Source organism: Lipophrys pholis (assembly GCF_963383615.2).
Source record: "Lipophrys pholis genome assembly, chromosome: 1".
NCBI lineage: Eukaryota > Metazoa > Chordata > Actinopteri > Blenniiformes > Blenniidae > Lipophrys > Lipophrys pholis.
Window position 1 is genome coordinate 49,672,306 of NC_137635.1, and position 13,236 is coordinate 49,685,541.

Sequence of the window (13,236 nt, forward strand, 5' to 3'; positions counted from 1 at the left end):
CAACATTTGCATCATCTTTCTGCTTCACAGTGTTGTTTTTTTATATTTCTTTATACGTCACAAATAAGTTCGCTCATTGATCCGTCCACTCGCGTCTCTGTGTTTTTAAATTCGGCTGCTTTTGAACCGGCCGAATGTTTGTCAGCTTCTGTATCTATTGAGGTTTGGGTGAACTGACCCTTTAAAGTTGGACTCTCGTGGTATTTATATTCTGTGTTCTTCGCTTGTATCCTGTTTTCGGTTTTAATTGTTTCATAACGTGACAAAGTTCCCGCAAAGTGGGACCGACGTTCTGTAACGGCATCGTGTATCTCAACACTGTAAATGTCCTAGATTCATTCCAGAGGTTTTTTTTGGTTGAATGTTTACAGCTTCATATCTTCCACCTCCATCAGGGTTTTTTTTTTGGGGGGGGGGGGGGGGTTAAAATGTTGATTTGAAATTGTGACTCTTTTCAAAAACACATTTCAATATGTTTTTTGTTCTAGACATTTACTCTTTTGTAGTTAGTGACACATGCTGCTCAGTTTGAGTATTTCCGTGATGTATCAGGTTTCTGCGGTTGTTTTTGTTTGTTCTTTCATTACTGTGAACCGTCATAAACAGTCATTTGGACACTTTGTGTTGTGATTTTATAGATCCTCCTGTTAAAACAACTCGTTTCTTTTAAATCAGGTGTCAGTTCGGCACAATTTCATCTTGGGTGGGTAAAATAGTGCTAAATGAACTATTGAGAGGGAGATGATGGAAAAAAAAAACACATTTTAGAGCTGGAAATGACAAATTAAATAAAGACGCATTAAAAAAAAGGAAAGTCCAGACATTAACGCATTGATTTTTGACTATAACTTTTCAGTACAGAAATAGAATGGATGGATGATGTATAACATGTCAACACTTTCAAAGAAAAAAAAAAGAAAAAACTTAACTTATTCATTTAACATTAAAAAAAAAGGGATGTCAGTCGGTAGAGAAGAGAGTCCAGGATGACCTGACTAAAGTTACATCTTAGAATACATTCATTATATCCGTTTCGTCAGTTCAGATTTGATCTCCCCCAGAAATGTTAAATATAACAAGAGAGAAAATCATATCAGGAGGAGGAACCGGTGAACAAATTGACACCGTGGATTAAAGTTACCAGGATCTAGAAAAGGTTCCAGGGTGGAAATAAGATTAGTGAAACATCTTAAAGTGATTAAAAAGAAAACTGCGCTCGTTTCTCTCCAATATTCAGGCTGCACAGTGGAAATAATAGTGTTGGACTAAAAAGACGCTGCATCTTTATTTTCCACATCTGGGGGGTTTTTCTTTCAGTGCAGTTGTGAAACTTTAACAGAATCCTAAAAGCCGACTTCAGTCTGCAAACATGAACAGGAGTTTGTTTGTTTTTACAGTAAACAATGTGAAGGAATCAAATGACACAATAAGTTCTTCTCCTCTGAATAAATCCAGGCAGGAAAGCACCAACAGGTTTATATATATATATATATATATATATATATATATATATATATATATTAAAAAAAAGAGGAAAATCCCCTCGTGTGGTTTTACTGGAACTTCTAACAACATTTCCAGTATAAAGTCTTGAAGAGGAGGGAGACACCGGGACGATTCGTCAGTCCGACCCGAGTCGTCCTCACGTCAAACAGGAGAGGAGGAAGTAACGAGGTGTTTACCAGAATCTTTGATGTTCAGCTGCTGCTGCTTCTCCCCCTCCGGCCAGACACCTAACCTCTAAATAGTTCTGCATATTTGCTCAATTGCTCAGCACACCATGACTGTGCGGAGCGGGCCGAGTGTGTCTGAGACACCGCTTTCAACGGGGCCTTTGATTTCTCCACCTTGTGCAAATAAAGTCCATAAAGGAAGCAAATTAGAACTTTGACTTCACGTTTTTATATTTACAGGAAACAACATGTAAAGGACAAAAAAAAAAAAAAAACAACTCAATAAGTAAATTAGAAATAAATTGACCAATAAAATAGATTTAAAAAAAAACAACAGCTATTTCTATACATTTGCAGTCATATATTCACTCATGTATTAATTTATTTATGAATATATAAATGTCAAAATGAATAAATGCTGGTAGAAATGCTTATGATTATAGATTAAGACAATATATTATTTGTTTTTTAATTATTATTATATATACACACATATATACAGATACATATGTATGCATAATAATTATATATTATTTATAATTATGTATTAAATAAAAATAATAATAATAATAATAATAATAATAATTCCACAGTCATATGTTTGGAGAAGGTGTAGGTAGACATTTTTCATCAGGACTGTTCACAGCATCCCCTCACCATGATGCTGCCACCGCCGTGCTTCACTGTCAGTATGGCATCAGCCAGGTGATGTGCTCAGTTTCTTCCCGGCGTGACGTTCAGTATTCAGGAATTTTGGCTTCGTCTGTCGACTAATTCAGTCTCTCGAGGCCTGATGGTCTCTTCAGTTGCTTCTTGGCTTTGTGCCGTCATGTGACTGTTACTGAGAGGGCGCTTCCACCTGGCCAGTCGACCATAACAGATCTTTTTTTTTGTGTGTTGCCCCGGATGTTTAATCTTCTGGAAGATTATTTGAGCTCAGTACTGTATGCTGAAGCTCACAGCGTACAGTGAAACGTTTGGCTGGACAATCGGGTCCAAAGAGATTCTCGGGTTCTCCAAACATCTTCCATTCACAAGCGGTGATGACGACTGCTCTTCCCGTCCAGCAATAATGTTCCTGAGCTGTGGTGGAATAAGTGCGTAACACCAGGACCTGCCTTATTTAGTTATGCACGCACCAGGGTTTTCACCACCACGACGCGTTAGACCCAAATGTTTTTCGACCTTCAAATCTCACAGAAGTACAAACAAAGTGATTCAGTCTGACTGCAGCTCGCATGCTAATGTGCAACGCAATTAATGGACACATGAATCATTTAAATTGCTCTGTAAAGGTTAAATAGACAACAAATGGAATACTTCACTGCAGGGGAAGAGGTGCATAAACTAAGTTTGACCACTAGATGGTGCCAGATATTAATGTTATTGCAGACATTGAAGGGGCCTGTCTATGTTTTCACTATATCCACAATGAAGAAACCCAGGATTTTTAGATTTTTTTAAATTTATTTTATCCCAGAACACATCTGGGATAATATAATCCTCTGGGATTAAAAGCCCATAATTCATGAATCCATCTTCTTATCTAGTACAGGTTGAGGATGCAGGTCAATCACAGGCCAAACAAAGAGACAGACTGTCTCACATTCACATCTAAAGTCAACAGTTATATATATATATATATATATATTATATATTATATATTGGCAATAATCCGAGCTTCATCCCGCAGGAACAGGACAGTTTCGGTTTATAGATCTAGGAGCAGGTGGGCGCCTGTGAAATTAGGATTCTTCCACCACGGAGCTGCTTTCTACCGACACAAGCACAAAAGTCATGATTGATTTTTGTACCGACATTGCCTCAGTCGTCATTCTGCTCCTGTATTTCATTAAAAGTTCTACATCAAAGAAAGAAGCAGCAGTGTTCGCTTCGTGCAGTCCCATCCTGAGTCGGGACTTTATTTTAGATTTGGGTTAAGAGTCACAGTCTGATGACAACTTCTCCTCTCACGTCCCTTTTTACATCATTTTCATCGCTTGCTTCAGAGGAAAATCTGACAAGTAGGACAGTGAGTGCTACAACGTTTTATTTTGAAAGGTCCTCTGCTGGGGTTTCTAATAGAGTCTGCAACAAATTCTCACATACTTGCTTTAAAAGCACGAAAATTGATTCAAGCCATTCACTTACGTAGAAATAAATATATACGATTGAAAGCATACACATAAAACCCAGACAAAAAGGTAAAGGGATTTTCACATTATAGTTAATAAATCAATACCAGTCAGTTTTTTTCCTATGACCAGGTTCTGTCATATTAATCCTCCAAGAAACAACCTGTAAACATAATTTTTTCTTAAATCCAGTGAAGATATCGCCTCTATAGTCTAATGAATGTGGGCCGGACTGGTTCTTCCTCTTCCTGTTCTGTGATGTCAGGATGGAATTCTGGCATATTCTTGGGAAAAAAATTGGGTATTTTCACCTTCAAAATCTCGAGTATTTTCCTTCCCCTCACACGTCGTTCCCAAAACTGCTGGATTCCAGGACAGCTCCAGAAAACGTGGCAATGATGTTCTTCGTTTTCATCACATTTCCTCCAGCATGTCTGCGTCTGTTCCTCGCTGTGTTCTTTAAAGCTTTGGCGTCATAAAAAACAAAAAACAAAAAACAAAAACGTGTTATGTTTTTCCAAATTGAGTTCACGCCAGGTACTGGAGTTTGTAATGGAGTGTTGTATTTTACACACATTTGTCCCTGGTTTCGACATCTTTGATCCGACGTTTCAACAGAACAGTGTGGTTGTTTTTCAGGCTCCATCTGCCTCATAAAATAAAAATAAATAAATAAATAAAAAAACCCACACAGGACTGTCGGTTTGAAAAAAGAATTGATGTTTGTCATTGTCAGCAGTAATCCGACGCTTCGCAGCTGAACGGTGATAATCTGCCGTCGTGTTAAAGAGCAAAGGCCGAGACTGTCCCCGCTGAGCGTTCTCTGGAGTGACGAGACCTTTTGCGGACGACCTTCATCGTCCTCGCCAGGCCCCTCTGACTCATCACACCAAATGAGGCGGCTCTTCCGCGGCGTCTCCGCCGAGGCCCGTCTGCCGCTCATTAGTGCTCTCCCCGGTAATTGAAAGCTGCGACTGCAGATGAAGGTGCGACGGCGGCCGTGGAAGATAGAGTCGGTGTACGTGTGAGAGCTGAGGTAGTGAGGCCGTGGCGTGGAAAGCGTCTTCGTGGCCTGCCGTCCTTGGCTCTGATTGCCTGTCTCGCTCCGGGGAGCTGCCGGCGTTAAAAGTCTACGCTCCTACGGGGGAAACTTCATTTAAAAACACTTTTAAATGAAGGAACAGAAAAGCGTTGGGTCATGAATATTTCCCCACACGTGGAAGATTTCTGAGGGTCACACCTGGTTACTGAAGCTTTCAGGAGGAAATACTGCGTCTGTTAGGGACTATTTTCAGTGGGAATGTAGGGCAGTTGGCGCATGTGGGACCGGGTACATTCAATTAGGTGTTTCTTTGAGATTTCCTATATTTGTAAAAAGAGATGCGGATAAATCATTAGAAATCCAGAACATTTGTGGGGCTGTTCGTACTCTTACCTCAAAAGGAGGAAGTCTTCAGCTGGAGTCCAGGTTGGGATTAAACATCTTTTGATGTGTGTGTTTAATTCGTGGCCTTGTCTCTTTCCACTTGCCACATGATGGATTGTCGAACCGGTGCCGATAGTCATCCAGCATCGGATCCATTCACCGAGTCAAGACTTCGGTATCCTTGGTGGTCGCAAAATCGCCAAACTCTTCAGACGGACTGTTGCCAGGAAACAGTCTGAGTGATGCTCAAGTGCGATCAGAGAAAAGCGGAACGGGTAATGAAAACCCTTTGAACTCATCAGCAGATCAGAAAACGCCGCAGGATGTAAACATTGTTCGAGCCATCTTGAAGGAGGTGCTGCTCGGTCAGAACTCACTCACTCGTGCTGTCAGGCCTGTAGGACAGCAACAAAGGGTCGCCGCTGTTCCGTACTCGGGAGCCCGTCGCACCCAGTGGTCTTAATTTCCGTAACAAGAAGAGTTTTACCTGGATTGTTAATCCACTTTTGAGCTCCGATCAAACCGCCGCCTGGGAAAAACGTCACGCATTTACAAGAGCTGCTTGCTTTGGGGGCGCTGTCGCCCGAAACAAACACTGACCAGAGAGGAAGTGAAGAAGAATCGCGGCTCATTGATTGGTCCGGAACGAATGCGGAAGTCCCGCCGCTTTCGCCCGTGGTGGCCAGGCTAGATAGCTCGCGGCTAATAGGTAGCCACAAACAACCGCGATATCAATGAGAGTGTGAAACAAGTAGCAGATTCTTTGGGATCGTCGGGTTTTTAAGGTAAAATAATGTTCCGCGGTTCAAAAGATGTTGAAAAACGTCAGCCGAGGAAGCGACGGGAAAAGTCCTGAGGAGTCGAACCTCCAGAGATCTGGAGGTGAAAGTCATTACAGGCTGGTTCATGCTACAGTTTTAATCTCAGACCATCTGGGGAAATATAGAAGCAGGTGGTAGGTAGGAAATCCTTCCTCATGGCAGCACCGTTATTGTGCCCTTTAACGTGACACGCCGCGTGCCCTCGTTGATTCATTTAGATTTAACGGTGGAGCGCCAGCAGATGTCTGCGCAGCTCCCGAGGTTGGCGCTGCCATAGTAACAGAAATCCAGCGCTTCCTATTCATCTGGCCGGCGAGGTGCTTTGTGTTCACAGCCCCCACGCTCGGGAAAGGAAACACAAGGTCATCCCGGGTTTTCCTTCACAAACTCTCATTTCACCACGACTCTGCCTTCGCTCCAGAGTCTGCTCGCCGCCGTTTATCGACTCGTTGAGACTCTTTGTGTTTCCAACCACATTGTAAGTATCGTGTTATGAAGTAACACTGACGCTGCTCTGAGCAGTGACATCGTAGGAACCGAGAACCTCAAGTTTCGTTTGGATCGACCAGTCCTCGTCACTCGTTCAGGATTCTTTAGAGACAGATTATCACTTAAACTTACTACAGTCTTTTTTTTTTACGTAAGGACGTAATAAAACCATTGGCGAATAGTTATCTGCTTGTATGTCTGCAAAACTACTGCGGAAATGTTCGCCACCGATCGATGTTAGTCCAGCAAAACCCTTTAAAGGTCAGAGGTGATCCGGATCCGGACGCTTTGGCCGACGTCAGAAATCCCAGATTGCTCCTGGTTTTGTTTTGTTTCGCAATTCTTTTTCTTTCACAAGACAATAGGAACGTTTGGCTATTAGACATTTTAAGTTCTTCCAAACAACAATTCAAAATGAGATTTTACACATTTCAATCCAAGCGAGATTGAGCCGTGTTTACGCGACAGAGTTTCAAGAGAAAACGCCTCGTTTTTGCATTTTAATCACATAAAAAAGTTTGCGTTTACACCGCGACGTTGAGAAAACACTGTTTGTTTACGCGGAAATGGCAGAAATACTGGCAATGAGGTCATTAGCATGTGTGGCCACTAGTAGGTGCTAATCAAACCACATACGGATGCACACGGAGAACAACATCAACAATGACTTTCTTAAGTTGGATTGTTATTATGGTGACTGTCGTGTGGAATTATATTTGTGCCACAATCCTGAACACACCGTGTGAAAGTTTGAGCACAGAAGAGAAAAAAATAAAACTTTACTGCGTTAAAAAATGACAGAAACATAGTCGTCGGTTGATTCCAGCTGCCTCTCAGTAGCACTGTCATATATTTTTTGGAGCGCACAATAGATTTTATGTTTGCTCAGGTTAGGTTTTCTCTGCTCAAGTTGGTTTTTTTTATTTCCTTGCTCAAAATTTATAATCCCATCCTGTCAGATGTAAAACTACCAAGTCCCAGGAGGAAATGTACTGGGAGTCATGACACTCTGGTGTTGTCATTGTCCATCGACTCATGCATATGCAGAAGAACTATTTACTACAGACGTGTTTTGCAGTAGCAGAGTTTAAAATAAAAAAAAAGTCCCATTTTCTCCCATTTACACTGAGACAAAGTCAGGTATGTTTCAAAACGTTCCACACTGGGAGCCGTTTTCAAAAAGTGGCTCCGACTGCCATCGTCGTGCAAACAAACACCCAGAAATCATCAAGTTCAGCTGAAGTTAGGAAGATAAACCATGTAAAGGAGTTAATCGAGGTTAAAAACTATTTTAATAATTAATATATAATATTTCTGATTGCCTGCAAAATCTGGTTTTGTCTCGTTTTAATTGCTTGTTATCATATCGGATCTGAGAAAGTCATCTTGGGGTTCTGCTCGGGGCTTCAAGATGTCCCATCAAGTGAACTTTTGGTGTTTGTTTTTTTCTAAATATCTTACATATGACTGTTCTGCCACTTTATTTTCACGAGTGGGAACAAATTCAGCTTTCACAAGGACTCATTCAAGTCTGGGTTTCAACAATTGCTGCAGCAGAGCAGGGAGGTTTCACCAGGTGACACAAGTCAGAGATTCTACTTTGGAAAATGTGCATCAACATAACTCTCGAGAAGAGACCGAATTTCTCTTTTGGTTGCCCGTGGTAATCAATGATAGTTGCCGTGGAAACGCAGCTCTTAGTTAGCCGGGGTGTTGGCTGTGAATAGGCCGGGGCGTTTTGAAAAGCGTGCGAGGTTGAATCCCGCTTCCATATAATGGGTTCGCATTACACTTCAACTGTGAACTCGGTTCTAATACTGAAATTATTAGTTTGACCGGCCAAATTTCAGTTTTGAAAAAAGGGGATCCCTCACGCTTTTAACAAATCTAAGCTTTGTTGGGACCATTACAAGAATTTCTACATCCTTTACATTATTGCAGAATCTCTGCACAGAAACGCTTTTTTTTTTTGCCCTAAAATGCAAATTTCTCCCAGAACTGGGATCAGTTTCTCGCACATCTTTTTCCTTTTGCTCTTTTTCTCTCCCGCTCCCTTTCTGCAACAAGCAATTACAGGCAAAGATCCAAAATATGATCAAGTCAGCGAAGCCATTTTTTTTTTTTTTTCTTTTTCTCCTTCTGTAGACTCCCTCCTGCTCATTTACTTTGCAGGCTCTTATCGACTCCCCGCCCGAGAAGCAGAATTTACATTTAAATGTCATCTCTTATTCTTCCCAACTTGTGCACGCTTGGCTGAGTGGTCGTCACGGCGACAGTATTCCAGGTCGGCCTCCTCCGGGAGCAGAGAGGCTGAAAATGTGTTCCTTCCTCGGGGTTTCTCGTAATGAAGTCAAAGTTGAGTGGAGGTGTGTGTGTGTGTGTGTGTGTGTGTGTGTGTGTGTGTGTGTGTGTGTGTGTGTGTGTGTGTGTGTGTGTGTGTGTGTTATTGTTTCCTCCATCCTCCTCTTCCTGCTGTTCCAGTCCAAAGTACTCACGTTAACCATGTTTTGGGAAGCAGGCCGAGATATTCTGACGGAACCTGAAGCTGTGCAACACGTGGAATGATTTGAATTCTGTGCACGGAGACGTCTTTGTGGGAGAACCAGACGCAGTCACAGGTGGTTTTAATACGACCTCCTGCTTCTTGGCTGAACCACATGGGGCAGAGGATGAAATAAAATAATTTAATTCACCAGCAGAATTAAAAAAAAAAAAAATGATGTAATGAATGCAGAAAGTGGATTAATACGCTTAATAATTGAATTTCATCACGTTGGTATTGAAGGCACAAGGTGGTGCTATAGAGACAGCGATGCTTGTGACGCTTTCCAGAATAAAAATTCGAGAGGCCTCCAACTTGGAACGGAATGACAAACATCCACGCACAAACTTAGAACGATTCGTTTCTAATTCAGTTTTCCAAAAAACTCAGATTTGGCTTGTTATTTTGTTCCAAGAGAGTTCCTTCTCCGACGAGTTCAGCCAGTAAACAATGTGAGAACTTTCAATTGCTTTTTGTATTAAACTTCCAGCACTTTCATAAAAGCGCTGAGTGAGCAAAGTCTGATAAACAACTGGCGGCGAGTGTGTGTGTGTGTGTGTGTGTGTGTGTGTGTGTGTGTGTGTGTGTGTGTGTGTGTGTGTGTGTGTGTGTGTGTTATGGAGCATCTCCCTCCCAAAAGCTGCTGATTCAGCAGCAGTTTCATTACTTTCGCTACAAAACTGGACCAAACTGCAGATGCTGGGAATAAATCTCTCCGATAAACGTTTGTGTGTGTGTGTGTGTGTGTGTGTGTGTGAGAATCGACTCGTATCGAATTTCATTTTAAACTTCTAAAAAGTTTTGAGGAGGAACGGACTTGGTGATATAGTGTCACTAAAAGAGCTTCACTGGAAATTAAAATCAACAAAACCATTAGAGAAAGATGAGCAGCTGGTACAGTAGATTATATTTGGATCTTATTACAGATGGCACCTGGTGAATATTAAGAAATGTTTAGAATTTCATTTCATTAAAAAAAAATTTGGTTTTGAATTTATGATCTTCGGAAAAAAAAAAAAAAAAAATCACAAATCTGATTTTATTCATTAGAATCACTAAAACCGTGAGAAGATGGCGAGAATCTTTAGTTCTTCCAATATTTACTAGTGCAGACCTGATATCTTTTAACTGGGTTAATAAATAAAACCATGTGTCCTGCCTGGTTTAGCGGGTTATTAACAAGAAAACTCTGCTGGGAAAGTCTGAGCAGAGCAAAAGCAGAAAGTGGTGGAAGAAAACAGAAAGACGACCAATCAAATGGATCGAAGAACTGCCAGAACTGGCCAATGATCAACTCGAAGGTGACGAATGACCATCGGAAGTTACCTGCGAGGACCGTGTGACGCTGATCTAGTGGCAGGAAGTCCCCGTTTCAAAAAATAAAAGACAAAAGAAGAGATCGACTGGCCTCAAGAGACGTGATGTGAACTGATGAAAGTAAGACTCTTCTTTTGGCTCCAACGGCTGCAGGCAGCTTGTCAGACGAGCCGTAAACACCGACTTCACGCCCCGGGCCACACTGAGGACAGTGAAGCATGATGCTGCCGCCACCATGCTTCACTGTCCTCACTCTGACTACTGGAGCATTTAAAAAAAAAAAAAAAAAAAAAAAGAGCTGGAACTACCGTTAAAGGCTTGTGATCGCATGTAAGACCTGAATAAATGTTATAGATTGGAGGGTTTGTTTATATAGCAGGGGTGGTTGTAAATAGTGTATATACCCTATGTCCATGTTTGTTTATTTAATATTTCTCTTAAACTTACAAGGACTGCGGATGGAAAGTAGTCCATGGTGAGTGTCCATTAATGCACAAAGAAAGAAAGACGAGAGCGTCTCTGAACAAAGACAAGACTTTAAGAGTCCAAGACCGAGTCAAGACCAAGACCGCTCTGGAGTACTACCACACTATCTGCTATTTCAGTGTAAACATCACGGACCAGCTTGTATTCATCGAAGTACTTGAAGACGTCATGCTGGACGAGGGATTTTTTTTTAAAGTTTTGATTTAGAACATATTGTGCAGTGTTCCCTTTGCATGGAAATAATTAATTGAGCAAGGACGTTATTATTTTGAACCCACCTGCCCTGGCGCCCGACAAAACCCCACAAACACCAGTGAAATGCATCAAATGTAAGACGACTTTTCAAACAGTATGTTTTTAACAGAAACAAACACCTTTTATTCAAACTACAGCCAAGTGCAAAAAGTGGAAAAACCGACCAAAACTTGACATTAATGATTTCTAACCTGAAAATGTACATAGATGCAGGTAATCTCACTGGATTTCTGTCAGAGGTTATAAAATCGGTGCTATTCGTGCTTCAGCGCTCACGAGAGGTGGAAACCAGGGCTTGTTCACACATGAGGTGAACAGAGGAAGTGTCTTTAACCCACAAATTCCAATCATACCCAAAGCTGCACCTCTTTTAATTATTTGCTCCTTCTGTGACGTCGTTAACTGGTCATGGTTACTTATCCAGTGAGGAAGTTACTGAATATGGTCACTTACCTGATAAAACGAAGACCCGAGTTTACCATCCTCCTTAAAGACCATCGGTGTTTCTATTGTACGCAGTACTGAGTCCAAGTATCCTCCACATGCTTGAAAGGACCAAAGGAATCGTTCGTACGATCATGGATCATTCCTGGAAAAGAGCCGATTGATCGGCAGCAGAATCTGAAAAGGAAAATGTGTGGACGCGGACCTTAGAATAGACAGAACTGCAAACACGATCAGAAACCCGGGAATCCCATTAATATACACATCAAATCAAGATTATTCCACGGAATCGCAGCTAATGGAGTAAAATTTTAATTTAAAGAGGTCGAAAGAAACACGACTTCATCTTTAAAACAAAACTAAAATGCTTTAAATCACTGGATGCAAGTATAAACATGCCAGATTAAAAAAAATATCTAATATATATAAAAAAATTAAAGTCGGCCATGTTTAACGTTATCGGCACGCTTGGTTTGTCATTTTCCAAACAGTTTTGCTTCGTGTATACCTTTAGCCGTGCCACTTTTTCCTGTTCTAAACTCGCCCGGGTACGAAAACTTTTAGACGCGCCGACAACAAAAGATGCCGTGTAAACGTGAAAAGTTTCTGAAACAAAATCGATGCAACGTTTTGAAAATGTTCGTTCACCCGCACGTGGCAGAAACATCCGAAAACGTAGTGAAGCTGTTGGGGCACTAGAGGGTGCCATTTTTTTTTAGAGAACACGCTATAAAGACGATGCCATTCCTATGGACATTGTTATTCATCTACTGAGCATGTGCAGAAAGCAGGGCTTTTTGAAAAAGTTGCATTTTACCCCCGTTTCCACGGAAAGTTCCAGATTTGGGAGCCGCAGCGAAGGTTTTCCCATTTTCACTTGTAAGCGTTGAGTAAACCGAGCCTTCGGGTACATCGACGTATAAAAAAATAAATAGAATTCCACATTAAAAAGAAATGTGCGAGGGTTTTTGCCTCGACATCAAATCGGGGTTTTAGCTTTAAAAAGAAAAAAAGAAAAAAGACGGACAGAGGACTTTAGGCCTCATCTACACTCCTTAAAGACACATTAAAGACAAGAGACAAGAGGGGCAGAAAACAAAAACGAGACATGCTGCTCAAAACACGTAATGCCCTGGATTTTTATTTCATTTTGTGACAAATCAAGAGGATTCTTAGTCTTTCTCGTGTGTGTGTGTGTGTGTGTGTGTGTGTGTGTGTGTGTGAAGGATCTACAAAAACAAAACAAGAAGTCATGAATAAACTGGGCCACGGGACTGGGCATTGTGGTACAGACAAAGAAAAACTACAAGTAGTCTTGTTCAGTACCAAACTCTTCACAGAAGAGAATTTTTAAGTAGTTTCTTTTTTTCCCAAATGAAGGCACCCGATAACTTTTTTATGGCCTTTCAGCCTTCTGGAGGTTTTTTTTTTTTCCATAGAGAAAAGTTTCATCTTTTAAATTTTACAGGTTTTTCTTCTCCATTTTCCATCATTATTACATTAGAAGCTGGAATGATAATAAATGTCAGTTACTGCATTTTAATTTTTTTTTTAACTCCCTTATAGTTTTTTTTATTTATTTTAATCAACAAGTAACAAAAGAATGATGTCTTTCGTGCAGATATTTAAAACAAACACAATTGGGCGA